The sequence below is a fragment of the Rhipicephalus sanguineus genome, chromosome 8 (genome assembly GCF_013339695.2).
Source record: "Rhipicephalus sanguineus isolate Rsan-2018 chromosome 8, BIME_Rsan_1.4, whole genome shotgun sequence".
In the NCBI taxonomy this organism is placed as follows: Eukaryota; Metazoa; Arthropoda; class Arachnida; order Ixodida; family Ixodidae; genus Rhipicephalus; species Rhipicephalus sanguineus.
In genome coordinates, this window is record NC_051183.1 from 113,715,473 (window position 1) to 113,729,358 (window position 13,886).

General features: G+C 47.2%; 1 protein-coding gene across 1 annotated transcript in view; it reads left to right on the forward strand.

Annotated features, from left to right (window-relative positions):
• The first annotated feature begins 1,906 nt into the window (after nucleotides 1–1,906).
• Nucleotides 1,907–13,886, forward strand: part of LOC119402322 (zinc finger protein 211-like) — an 89,774-nt gene continuing 77,794 nt past the window's right edge. Inside the window, exons 1-2 of the mRNA XM_049418330.1 lie at nucleotides 1,907–2,033; nucleotides 9,722–9,832. The gene's annotated coding sequence lies outside the window, so the exon portion shown is untranslated. The remainder of the gene's footprint in view (nucleotides 2,034–9,721; nucleotides 9,833–13,886) is intronic.

Sequence of the window (13,886 nt, forward strand, 5' to 3'; positions counted from 1 at the left end):
CGCCGCCTGAAGCCGCCGAACAAGAAAAGGAGCCCTCTTCCTGTGTGTCCCTTCCTCAAACTCCGAAGAAGGAGCGTATGGTTTCTGAAACGTCGGGACAAGGCTCACTCAAACTTTAAAGATAAGAAGGCGTCGGCGGCATCCGATTCATCCGGCAAGCTTTGACGCACGTGTTTTCTATTTCCTCGGGGCTGTTGGTGAATGGTACCGTCCGTGAGTGGCTGCAACAGAGTGGTCGCGCATTTTTTTCTGAACCTCGTTGACAGCGGACGAACGAGACGTGTTAGTGCGGTGAGAAGATAGCGGCTCGTTCATCAAAGCCACCGCGAACCCACCGAGGCTTGGAGCAACTAGTATGTGCGTCGCAGTGTCGCACGCACACAGTGACCCCAAGCATATGCCATGCGGAGTCCATACGCTGCGAAGATGGGAGGAGCGAGAAGCCGTGGCAGAATGAGTAAATGTTTTTAATGACGTCTAGACGGCAAGAAAAAAAAAAAAAACCTTGGGAAAGTGTGGAAGGTCTGTTGGGTGGGGACGTTTCCTTTTCTTTTTTTCAGTAAACGATCGCCCTCTCTTTTTACCACTTCTTTTTTTGCATGTACATCGGACGGAAACTACGAAGTTTGATGTGCACACAAGCGCACGTTCAGTTTGCTTGCTAGAACTTGTTGCTGTGTTTGCTGCGTGAATCTGCGTCGACAATGACCTACCTCGCCGAAACCCTGTTGCTGAAGCGCCAGTCGAACACGACCCAAGAAAGATTTCGTGTTCATATTCAAGCGACGCAGCAACAGCACCGGAATGCCCGATTACGGCCATAGAGAAACCGGCGAGTCGGCAGATATTGTCGTCTCATACGTCCATTGACCAGTCAATTTTTACTAAGGACGGTTCAGTCGCCGAGTGACCTGAGAATGTACGCTGGAAAGGTCAGTAAGTGTATCCGTCAGCTGAGAACTGTACTGTACGTGTGCTGCATTGAACTGTACATACTGCTTATAATCCATACTATGTAATTGTGTTTTAAAATTTATAGTTTGGCGAGACTCAAAGGAAGCATAGAAAATTATAAGCTGCAGAGTTTTTGAAGAGCTAAAGTTGCCATGCAAGCGGACTTGTTCATACGGCATTTTCTTGTTCATCATCATCATCATCGGCCTGTCTACGCCCACTGCAGGGCAAAGGCCTCTCCCATGTTTCGCCAATCAACCCGGTCCTGTGCTTTCTGCTGCCACGTATTTGCCAGTAGTGCAAATACACGGGACACAAGAAACGCACACGAAAACACACACACGACGCTAGGTGTCTTCGCGTGCCTTTCTTGCGTCCCGTTTCTATGTTCTACCATAGTAATAAAATTTTTAACATCATTGCGGGACAGGGGCGTAGCCAGAAATTTTTTTAGGGGGTGGGGGGAGCACCTTTTTGATCTGAAGTGGGGGTCGGGCAGGCAGATGTGATCGAGTGTCATGTTGTGCTGTCTATGCCATGGCAAAAAAAAAAAAAGCGTTAAAGTGGAGAACATACGTTACGATATTAGATTCACGATTAGACATGTCGCGACGAGTGAATCAAAGCTTCTCCGAAAGGATGCTTTGGAATGAATGAAATTCGCAGGTTCGAACATGGCGCCAATCGTGCCAAAGCAAGCGAGGCGGCTGCCACAGCGATGCAGCGGCATTGGACAACTTCACCTCTAAACAATTTTATGAAAAATTCTAACGTAAAAATAATCAGTACACTTGGGTATGATTATTGAATACAAAGAAAATTATTTTTTGTGCATAATATTATTGTTACACAAATTGCTTTTAGCGATGAGTCTGTTTAGTAACGCCCTCAACACCGTATCGGTTGTATTACGCAACGCAACAACCACGCGCGCGCTCTTCAAGGGATCGCGCACGCTGCTTTGACTGCTCCTGCTTTTCCCTGCTTGGCGGTTTCGTGCGCGTGTATCGTGGGCCAACTTTTCTCGTGCGTTCTGACAGCTTTTGCTGCAACGCAGGATGGAGTCCACCTCAGCTTTCGTAAGTGTTTGTGTCGTTGTTTCGAGGTTGCAAACATTGCTTTCGATTGAAGGCTTTGTTGTGCAGTTAATGCGCAGCAACGCTGTGCCAAGGTTTCCTTTGCGTCGCGTAATTTCTGTGCATAGACGGCGAAGCAATTTGTTTTATGCGTATATACATGTGCCCATGGGCTGAGGCTTCGTTGCAAATTTTTTAATGGATGCGAGACGATCTTGGGCTGTTTGTATGCACACCGTCAGTTGAAGGGGCCGACAAGCAATTGTTGTGGTACCTGTTTTCTTTAGTGCAACGGAACGCTTTCCCGTCAGAGTGTCTAATCCAGGAATGGTGACGCGGAAAAATGCTGTGCGACATTTATAATCAAAATGATGCACACAACACGCGCTGTAAACAGTAGGAGGTGAGCGCGACACCGATTCGTGTTTGTGCGCTGCGGTTTGCTGCGCATGCGCGCACACCGCGCGCATGCGTCGCGGCTGGACATGTCCCACTACTTTCTTTGAAGCAGCACATGCTTCCCACGTCAAATCATTTGACCTTTTATGTAGCACAGATCAGAACAGGGATGAATTAATGTACATACTCCAATTTTGAGCACTAATTGTGGTGCGCATAAAAGCATGAGACAACAAATGAAACGACTTCATAGTGCAACTTCAAGACTCTTCCGCTAGGTTTCGTGACTTACCCTTCTTTTGTGACTTTTAAACACAATTTCAAAAGTATAACCCTCCTTGAATCACGAAAAGGATGCCTGAATCTGTCACTATAATTCAGTCTCTCATATCCACCAGGATTTAATCACGCATTTTGGTCACTTGTCGATACCTTTAATGCGCAGCAAAGCTGCTGCGCCAAGGTTTCCTTTTTGTTGCGAAGTTTCGGCGTATAACTGGCAAAACAATTTGTTTCGTGTATATATGTATGTGCCCATTTAGGACTGCGGGTTTCATTGCAAATTTCTAAATGTATGTCGGATGATCTCATGCTGCGTGAATACACGCCACCAGTTAACGCTGAGATGTGAGTGATGACAGTTTGCCAATTGTTCCCAAATTTTGAACTTGGAGCCACGGTTCAATCCGTAATCGAGCCCGGGTCTTTTGTGTGGGCTCTACTAGAGAGCCACGTCAGTGCTTGAAACTAGTTAGGAAAAAAAAATATCCTGCAGATCTCACATACTGTGGGAATCGACATAATGTGAAGCAGTCAGAGGGGTGCTGCTTACAATCCACTGTTTGGCTTTTAGACAAGTCGAGGCATTCATGTTGTGTCATGTGGTTCACTATTGTTTGTTTGTCATGCCTGCATGTGTGTGTATTCTGGTACATACCAAGCCGATGAAACATGTGTGCTGGTAAATACCATGTATGTCCTGTCATTTATTTGTCATACTATGCCATGCCAATTTTGGTATATATCAAGTTAATGAAAGGGCCTTGAGAGCACTAAGATTAAATCGTGACTTGCATGACATGATTTTCATGTTACGACCTGCTGTTTATGTTCCTTATACACTCATGTGATGGCAAGCCAATATTGGTGCATGTCAAGTTCATGAAGCGGCAGAGAGAGCACTGAACCGAGTCGTGTAAATCATGAGGTACATGACATGCATGTCAGTGTCTTCATGTTACGACCTGTGATATATGTTCGTCATACACCCATGTCATGCCATACCAACTTCGCATATATATTAGGTTAATTAAACAGCTGTGAGAGCACTGGGACTGTGTCATAGATATCATGATGTACATGACGTGCATGTCATGATTAACTTACTGCAACCTGTCCTTTATGTTCTTTATGCACTCCTGTCATGCCATACCAATTTCGGTATATATCATGTTAATGGAACGGTCATCAAAGCACCAAAGCCGTGTCATGTAAAGCATGATGTATCATAATAGGTCAGCAAACTCGCTCGTAAGTCTACTTACTCAGACTCAGATTGGGCCGTGAGTCAGGGTGATTAATACTTTGGTCAGTTTGAGTCCCAGTGAGTCCGGTTGAGGAAGAGTTTTGTGAGTCTGAGTCCACTTAAGGAGAACATTGGTGAGTCTTAGACCGAGTGAGCCCTAAGCACAAAATATATTTCTTGAGTGAGTCGGAGTGAGCTCCACCTTTTATTGCAGACCTGGTCGTATCTACTCATCTTCAGCAGTGCTATCAGCTTTATATTGGCTTACGTTTATACTCGCATCTACCTACGCATATCTCAATGCATTAGCGTTCATGCGCCACCTCAATATTCATTGATCAGAGGCGTGAGTTGGGGGGGGGGGGGCAGTGCCGTGGCCTCCCCCCGCAAACTCTTTCTCGGGAAGTTAAGACTTTCAAAAGGCTCCAACCAAAAAATGGGTTTAATTCCTGACGTTTCGGAATCAACTCGATTCCTTCCTCAGGGGGAGTGACACAGGCGGTGTCGAGGTGCAACTCTTAACTTCTCTTTTGAACCAGCTGGGGAGAAGGAGGGAAGGCGCGTCTTCTTTAGTGGTGAGAGGGTTGAGGGGGTCGTGGCTGCCGCGGTTGCTGCGGTTGTGTGGGATTGATGGGCGGGGGCCGGCCGGGGACGTATGCGCTCACTCGCGACTTTGTTTGCATTGGTTTTCTTGCTGTGGTTAGACCGTGAATGTATACTGACGGCAGGTTCCCCTTGCATCGGTTCAAGTTGCCTTCGGTGTTCTGGATGAACCACGATTCCAGTAATAGCCGCTTTTGTTGGTTAGTTTCTGTTGCTAGAATTTCGGTTTTTTCAAAGTCAATCTTATGGTCGGCATCTTCTGAGTGTTCTGCAAGGGGGTTCCGTTGTCTTGAGAACGTCCTGACGTCGTTTTTGTGCTGTTTAATTCTTTTGGTCAAGTTTTTTGTTTCGCCAATATATGCGGCCTGGCAGTCGGAACACTTGATTTTGTAGACGACGCCTTGTGCTCTCTCTCTTGGTGGAAGTCCCTGGGTTTCGGTAGAAGAAGACAGGCAAATCTTTCAAAATGTTCAGCTTTAAATTTCACGGGAAGTGCTTGATAAAAATATCTCATGTGAGTCACGTATTTCGTAAAAATGTATTTACTGGATTGAAACCACTGAGAACTTGCATTTGAAGGTACGAGATCAAAAGGCATATTGTAGAGCAATATTGGTGTTAAAGAGCATTGACACCATGATCAAAAAAGTCAATTTTACATTAAAGAACTCATGAGCTGACTCACTCAGACTCATGTCAAGCCGCGAGTTTGAATTGGAGTGAGTCCGGTGGAGGAAAATTTTGGTGAGTCTGAGTCCGAGTGAGCCTTCAGAGCAATATCTATTTCTTGAGTGAGTCTGAGTGAGCTCCAGTTTTTTTGCCGACCTTTGTGATGTATTAGACATGCATGTCATGATTTTCATCTTACGGCCTCTCATCTATGCTCGTGATACACTCATGTAGTCCATACCAATTCTGGTATGTATCAAGTAAATAAGATGGCTACGAGAGCACCAAGACCGTCTCATGTAAATCGTGATGTACCTGTCATGCATGCCATGATTGTTATGTTACGAAATGTCATTTATTTTCGTCATACACTCTTGTCATGCTGTACCACTTCAGGTTATATTTAGTTATTGAGAGAGGACCAAGACCATCTCATGTAAATTGACGTGAATGTCGTGATTGTCATGCTACGACCTGTCATTTATGTTTGTCATACACTCATGTCATGCCATACCAATTTCTGTATATATCAGGTTAACGAAAAGGTCTGGAGAATACGAAGTTGTAGGCGGCTAGGTAGATAAACGAACGTATGGACAGACAGATAAGCTCAAAGGAGCTGAAGTTTGCTATGGAATGCTTTACATTTAAAAATCCCTCTACCAGTGTCATGAACTGCAAGGAATCGCATTAACAAGTGCAATATTGAGTGTAAGAATATTAGAATTGCACCAGGCATCACACCATGTGAATGGCGTAATGAGTGAGTGGCTTCAATTTCCCCACCTATCACAAAGGGCTCAGCTATATGCCATCATCACCAGCAGCAGCCACAGCATCAATCAAGTATGCAGCTATGTAGGTGTGCGTATTGCCTTAAAGGCCAACTCTGGCGATTTTTTGGCCATGTCAAAGTAATGGTGCTTTTATGTTCCTGAGACGCTCCTGTTACGGGCCAGATAGCAGAAATACTCGGCAAATTGGAGAATAATTTTAAATAAGCAAAAAAGCGCAACACCGAAACCGAAACCCAACCGAGTGTACTGTCTACGTATGACGTAGACGTTACGAACGAACCGGAAGTCGTGCAAGGCATGCCGGTGACGCCGGCGCGGAGTATGAAAACTGTGACAGCCGGGACTACGAGCGAAGCGCCGGCCAAACCAACGCTGTCTGTCGCCTTGTGCACAGCAGACGCTCGCTGTAGCGGCCGAAGCGCCGAAGTTAGCGGTGCCCTCGGCTGCGTCACTTCCGCCGCCTTACCAATACTGATGTCACAGACGCAATGTTGCCAATAATTGTGGGAAGCCAGGAGGGCGTTTGCAGACAATCTTTAAAATTCATTTGCAAACAATCTGCGCATGTCTCAAGCCTGTAATTTGGCATAAATGATGGAAACGTGCAAAGGAACGTACCCAGCGAATTTCATTGAGATCCATCGACCTCGAAAAAGCACCGGAGTTGGCCTTTAAAGCATAGTACAAAAAATCACAGCATATCCACGTGGTGAATGATGATGAGTGGGGCAAAGCGAACTCGCGCTGCAGCACGGCGATAGCATTGGCGTGAGCGTGGTCCTTCTTGATGGAAGATATTGTGACTAGATTGTTTGAGAACCACAATCTGTTGCACACACCGCAAGTATGGCTGAAACTGTTATCAAGGAAGTCCCACTGGAAGCGCGCGTCGGCGCCTTCGGGCACAGCCCGCCTGATGCGTTTTGCAGCCACTTCACGTGCTCGCACAGCCTCGGTCTCTGCCTGCCGGTATGCGCGCTCTCTCGCCGCTTCGCGGTCCTTCACATTTTGAAGATCCGATTCGTGCTGCAGCCGTGCAGCTTCGGCCTCGCAGGCTTGAACGGCGGGGTCTTCGCGCGGCAGCCGTGCAGCTTGTCGAGCAACTTCGGCCTCGTGGGCTCGAACAGCGGAATCTGCTTCGCGGCGTCGACGTGCAGCTTCGGCCTCGCGGGCTCTCACCTCAGGATTGTCTGCGAGCGCATGCTGCCGCCGCCTTTCGTGCCCTCCGTTCCACAGCCTTGTCTTCCATCTGGCGACTCCGAGCTAAAGAGAAAGCGTGCCAAGAGGGAGCCTCATGGCGCGTTACTTCTGAAACGTCATCTTCTTCTTCTACTGCATACCAGAACGCGTGCAGTGAAGAAGAAAGAATGCCACACAGGTGAACACGCACGAGAGTGTCACTCGTCAACGTCGTCTTCTTCTACTGCATACCAGAACGCGCGCTTCTCACGAGCTAGAGGTGGCTACTACAACGCTACAAACAGGGGATGGACAGACCCACGGCATAAGGAGCTTCGCCCCTAAAACGGCAGGAAGGGGAAGATGGAAGCTTGCAATGAAAAAAATCCCTAAACAGGGGGTGGGTGCTCGAGCCGACGTTTCAATAAGTGGACTTGCCTTCTTCAAGGGCGGAACTGAAGCATAGTGATTTCTTGGCTATTTTGCAAAATGATGATTTATCGTGTAGTGGGCACCTTGCAGCTATACTTGCAGTAGGTGCCCTAAGAGAGTTTACAATGCGCTGTATGAAGGCCATTCCACCTGCCGTAGTGGTCTAGTGGTTATGGTGCCCGAATGCTGACCCGAAGGTCGTGGGATTGTATTCCGGTCGTGGTGGCTGCATTTAGATGAAGGCAAATTGTTAGTGGCCCGTGTGCTTAGATCTAGGTGCACGTTAAAGGACCCCAGGTAGTCGAAATTTCTGGAGCCCTCCACTATGGCGTACCTCATAATCATGTCGGGGTTTTGGGACGTAATACCTCAACAAATATTGTTATGAATGGTACTTCTCCAGCTTAGGTTGTGACTGTGCTACATGCTCTATGGAGGCCTGGCATTCTTTTTGTGCTTTGGGTATGCCAATGTTCATAGAGGGACAGTAAAATTAGTCATCTGAGTCAACATACATGTATTCTTTGTGCATGCAAAGCATGCATTCTGTGAATACATCCATTACACAATTTACAGAAATATTTACAACAAAAGCATCAATATTTAAAATTTTTTATCGAACTTCTACGAACCTTGCACGAGTTCTTGTACTTTCAGTATGGCTTTTATTCTTTTGTTTGTTTTATTTTTTTCTTCTGCTTAATTATCACAGTTGAAGCAGGTGTGTAGCCAGGGGCTGTGTGTCAGTGTCAAAACACAGTCTGAAATTTTCTGAGTGCTGCATATCCCCCTCTCCATCATCAAACGGCCTTTTTATCTTGTTCAAGCAGTGGCCGTTTTTCTTTAATTCAAGAATGTTTTCGTATATTTGCATTCTCTTTCGTGCAATCGTCTATTTTTTCTTTTTGTGAGAAAATAAACATTCTTTATAAATTGAGCCCTCTCAGGTCCTTTGTGGGCTCGTGGTTTTTATGTGGATATTTTAGTGAATGAAACAGCTAACCCTTCTGCTTTATGAAAGAGACAGACAAGTGCTGAGTACACCAATTGCAATAACCCCACTAATGGAAAGATTTTCTATTGTATTGGCTAAAGTGAGCCCTGTTTTTCTCACTAGAAGTTTATGTTTTCATTTCTTCACTTAAAGTTGCAAAAAATGACTTTTGTCGCCCTACGCGGCAAACACACGAAGGTGCATAAGAGGCTGTTCATATGACTCTATTGGTGTACTTAGCAGTATTGAAATACAGTACACTTTTTTTTGGTTTTAATCTTTTCTGACTTAAAATGTGCAAATGCACCTTCATTTGTAGTGAGTAGCAAAGTGCGCCGCCTCCTCTTGAGTTATGGTCCGATGCTCATGAGCGGCAGCATCAGAGCTGTTAGCTGGGGAACTAGTGGCACCTGTTGATGAGTTGGAGAAGTAGGAGGAGCGCCTGGCTCGCGAAGCTGTGAAGGAGCTTCACGTGACAATGAGCATTCGGAAAGCTAATTCTACTGGGTTTTTATATTAAAAAGTGGTTGAAAGCGTCAAATGAAGGTGGTTAACAACAGTTTCACACACTCCTGTGAAAGCAGAACGTTGAGTGCAATCATGTTTTCAGGGAGATCTATCAGCATCGCTATCACTTCTCAGCACTTCTCAGCATCGCTGTAGGAGGGACTCATAACTTTTTCAGGGGTTTCTCAGATTGATAAATTCTGCTTACAAAATATCCACATGCTTTTGGAATCGAGTGTTGCAGGTGTAACCACTACCGTGGGGGAGCTTTTCATTGCGCTGCAAAAAGCTGGGTCCAGAAAAATTGGTTGTCAGTCCATTTAAAGCAGAAAAATGACTCGGGTATTGCTTTTACCAGTGGTTTATAACAACCCCCCAAAAATATCCATAAATGGGGGCTGCATGTTGTACACGCCGCCGCCCTATAGATGAGAAAATAAGCTAAGCACATTGTTCGCTAGATGATCATAAATAAGAGGTTAGTCAAAACATGAGACCATAAGTGGGCTAGCAAAATTATTTGTTCTTGCTTATCGTTCATAAAAGTGGTGCTTACATTGTCTGATTGACTCTATTTATATTTCAGAAGACATCACAACCAACTCAGCATTCACAAATGCAACTTCTCATGCAATCAAAAGCCAAGGCAGTGTGGCTGAAGAACTGCACCTTGAGAGCACAGTCTGCAGCTAAAGAAGTAAGTGGCGCACATAGCATTATTGAAGACGTCATCATGCAACCTGTAAAGCGCACTATTTCTGTATTTGCAACTTCAGGAACCCAGGCCTCGTTTTGACAAAAATTTACTGGCTACATGTAGAAAACAGTTGCAGTTCACAAGAAAATGTTGTCTCGAAGTTTTATACCATAACATGCCCTGTTTTCTAAAGGAGCTTCCACAGGAAGGCAGCTGCACTTAACCACTGAAATCAAAGCAAATAGTCTTGGATGAAAGTGTGTGACCACCTTTACTCGTGAAATAAGGCAAGCACGTAATTAGTGTACCTTAACCCGTATATGCCCAGTGTCCTACATGCAGGACGCTCCTCTGATGTGGTCTAAAATCGCTAATTCTTTGGCTGAAGACTAGTGCCACCTACAGCGAATCGAGCAGGTCTCTGCCTAAGCATGTGCTAGCCTAGACATTGGAACTGCTTCATTCGGGTGAATGCATACATTGTATGACAGACACCATGTAGTGGAACAAAATTGAAGTAATGACCCTTTGTTTGTCATCAAATCATTGTGATACTTTTTCATCCAGGTCATACGAGGTGAGAGATAAACCGGGAACAGTTGTGTTGTTCAAATGTCAGGTGGTCATAAGTTGCAATGTGGTAAGCGCAGCCATCCTATATTATCATGTGGTTGTGACTGTGAACAAGGCGGCAGCAAGACTGGGAAATACGAAACTTTTTATTTCGGTAAACTTGTGCCCGAAAAATAAGAACTCAAAATAGCAGCAATACACGTTTGCACTGATAGCGGTGAGAATAGTCGTCGGCCGTCAAGTAATCTGATCTGTAGTAAGGCGTGTTGGCATTTATACATGCGGCATCGAACATGGGAGCCTTATCGCTGGTGGCCGCGTGAGTTCCAGAATAAACTCAACTGTTTATGTTTGTGCGCTCAAGCTTATTGGAAAATTTCAAAATAACCTGGAGGGTTCCCTTACATTTGGGCGTTGTTTGCGCAAGGCAGGGGTTATACGTGTTACAGACGGGTTACATGAAAGTAGCAAAAGAAGTGCGCGAGGCATTGCCCCCCTCTGAATATGCGGCGTCCCGATGCTAGTAACAGAACATACATGGAAGGGAAAAAAAAAGTGCATACACAAAGAAAGTACAGTGATAACGCAAAAAGTAGAGTCCTTAGGTTCACTAATGCGTATAAAATAGCTTAAGGCACACGACATGGACGACTTCAGAGTGTTGTAGAGTTCATAATGCTGTCCAGGATAACCTCATATTCTAGAAAGCCGAGATGTCGAAGCACCTTGTTTGGCCCGAATATCGCTGAAGAAGTTTTTCACTAAGTCTATTTCGGTGTATCATTGTCCAGAGCCAAACACAGTCGCCGGGCTGATATTCCACGTGGCAATGTTGAAGGTTGTAGCGATGGTTGTCGATTTTTTGCTGGCTCTTGATGCACAGACGGGCAAGTTCTCTGGCCTATTCATTGCGCTGAAGGTAGACGATGACATTGAGGTTTCCTTCGACGGTGACTTTGGGTAGCATGGCGTTGAGCGTCATTGCCAGGCTCCTTCCGTTGACCAACTTTGTAGGGGTTCTTATATGAAACATGAACACAACAAGCCGCTCGTGCGAACCTGTCTTTTGTTTGGATCGCTCTGCGCGCTATCGGAGTGTCAGTCACTCTCGCTAGTACTACGTAGCAGCCCTAACAGTCAGAGCTGTGACCCCCTATCCTGCATTTCGCGTTGAGTCGTGACCGCAGCGGGTTTCAGGCCAGTGGTGACAGAGACAAGTCTTTCACCTGAAGGTGTTTATTCACCTCAGATACATATCTGCCAATTGCAACAAATAGAGTAGCACATCAAGTTAACACCTCAGCGGCGGAGTGTTCCGCACTACTGGGGGAAACAACCGTTGACATATAGCAAGCACACAGCGAGGTAATGACAACTGTTCATCTCACCTCGCGTGGCTTTTGCACTCTGGTCCGGGGCGGTAATTTGCACTCCATGGCCGGAGCACTGCAGGGGTTGATGGCAGCTGCGGTGCTCACGGCTTGGGTCCGATGTGGTCTGTCACACCTCCCAAGACTGATGACCCCGAGGCCCCTGAGAAAGCGACGCGCGTTCCCCGGGTTGAGAGGAGGAATCTTCCCGCAAAAGGGGAAAGAGGGAATGGGGCGTCTTGGCTGCAGAATGAGTGCAGTGCGCGAAGGGCAGCGGGGGTGGCAAAATGCCCCCATCCAACGTAACCCCTCTCACTGCTGCGTGCGTAAACATATCACGAGCCGAGGCGCCACGTTGAAGACACTGGGTTGCGTATGCAACCCCCACATCCCCCCCTCCTTAATTTAACCCTGTAGCCACAAAAGAGGATTGGCATTGTCAGGGACTTTCTGAGAGGGGGGGGGGGGGGGGGGGCTAGCGACTCCACCAGGAACACGGCGACGTCTGTGTTGATGGGGGAGCCACACGGAGACGCAGATGACAGCGCCGTCATCGCTGAGTGATGGCACTGGGGAGACATGACAGTTAATGGGGGCGTGACAGGAAACCACGCAGCTCGGACCGTGTGCGCTTTTGCTTGCCTCTGGCGTTGATCGCTTGCTCGGACTTCGCGGGCTCATGCTGTTGAAAGGGGGCACCTGGCTTTGAGCTTGATTCTGTTGGCCATCCCAATGTTAGAGGTTGGCTTGTGGTAGAATGGTCCTTCCTTTTTTTTTTTTGAAGTTGTCTCCATGTCGCGATATAAGGGTTATTGCAGCAAACAGATCCGCGCGTGCAAAACTGTCCCGTCTTTGGGATCACACCACACACTAGAGGAGTGTAGTTACTCGCTACTAGCGCTATGCAGCAGCCCTAACAGTCAGAGCTGGACCCCTAACTCATGGTTCACGTTGAGTCGCGACCATGGCGGGTTTCAGGCCAGTGGGAACAGAGATGAGTTCTTTGCCTTTTTTTATTAGTTTATTGTGCCAAAGCGCCACCAACGCAACAAAATGTAAGGTAGGAACGAAGCGGCGGAGAAGTTCCGCATGAAAACGTTAAAACAACACCAAAATGGGAAGCACACGAGGTGGAGGGCGATAAGGCTCGTACTAACCTCTCGTGGCTTTGCAGTCCGGCCCTGAGGCGGTAAATCACCCACAAAAGGCCGGGCAGTGCACAGGGGCTGATGGCGGCTGGGTGGCTCCCAACTCGATTGAGCTGTGGTCACTGCTCCCAGAGTCGAAAGACGAAGAGGTCCCCCAGAAAGCGATGCGCGATCTTTGGGGTCTGGAGAGGAGTCTCTCCAGAAAAGTGCAAGGAGGGAGAACGGGGCATCTCGACTTCGGCCAGGGAGCAGGGTGCGAAGGGCTGCGGGAGCGGCACAGTGCCCTCTTCCACGCAACCCCTCTCGCCGCTGCGCATACAAATGTAGCACGAAGCCGAGGTTCTGCCGCGTTGAAGACAGTGGGTTGTGTGTGCAACCCCACAACTTGTTTGGCTTCATCTGTGTCGTTTCTTGCACAGTCATGTTGTATGCGTAGGTCACGTACAGAAGGGTGACATCCCACGTCTTGTTTACGACGTTGACGTACATGGCCAGCATGTTGGCGATGGTTTTATTGAGATGCTCGGTGAGGCCATTAGTCTGTGGATGGTAGGCTGTGGTCCGGTGGTGGCTTGTCTGGCTTTATCTCAAGATCGCCTGACTTAGGTCAGCAGTAAAGGCCGTACCTCTGTCACTGATGAGGACCTCCGGGGTGCTATGACACAGAACAATGTCCTCAATGAAGAATTTGACTACCTCAGCAGCACTGCCTTTGGGCAGGGCCCCTGTCTCGGCGTTACGGGTGAGGTAGCCCATAGCTACGACCATCTATTTATTTCCAGAAATCGATGGCGGGAATGGCTCCAGTAAGTCCATTCCGTTTTGCTCGAATTGTCGGCTAGGTGGTTTGATGGGCTGCAGAAGTTCGGGTGGCCTAGTCGGCAGTGTCTTCCATCGCTGACAATCTCGGCCAGTCCTTATATAATGGGTGACGTCGGCAGTAAGGCGCGGCCAGGAGTAGTT